The sequence below is a fragment of the Microtus ochrogaster genome, chromosome 1, assembly GCF_000317375.1.
Source record: "Microtus ochrogaster isolate Prairie Vole_2 chromosome 1, MicOch1.0, whole genome shotgun sequence".
Classification (NCBI taxonomy): domain Eukaryota; kingdom Metazoa; phylum Chordata; class Mammalia; order Rodentia; family Cricetidae; genus Microtus; species Microtus ochrogaster.
The window spans coordinates 55905795-55906239 of NC_022009.1; positions in this window are offsets into that span (position 1 = coordinate 55905795).

Here is a 445-nt window from a genome sequence, read left to right on the forward strand (position 1 = left end):
TTAAAGGGGAGAGAGGAGATGTACGAGACATCAGCCTTTTAAAATACCCATCACCTAACAACTACTCTTTTCAAGCTGGGAACTGTTGAATATGTTTAATAGGCACTGAAAATATGGGGACATTTTTCTATCATCCTACTATTTCAGAAAATTATTTAGGTATTAATATTCCTTTTTAACATTTTGTGAAAAACATCATCTATCGAGGTGAACCAGAGAGTCATTTCTTTTTGCTTCACTGATGTGAACAAGGCTACATGATAGACAGCTCATGTCTGAAATCATGTAAAAATTTTGCAGTTAATGTGTAATATAAACAGTTTTCTTTTTTCTCTCTCTCTCTTTCTTTCTTTTTTTTTTTTCGAGACAGGGTTTCTCTGTGGTTTTGGAGCCTGTCCTGGAACTAGCTCTTGTAGACCAGGCTGGTCTCGAACTCACAAAGATC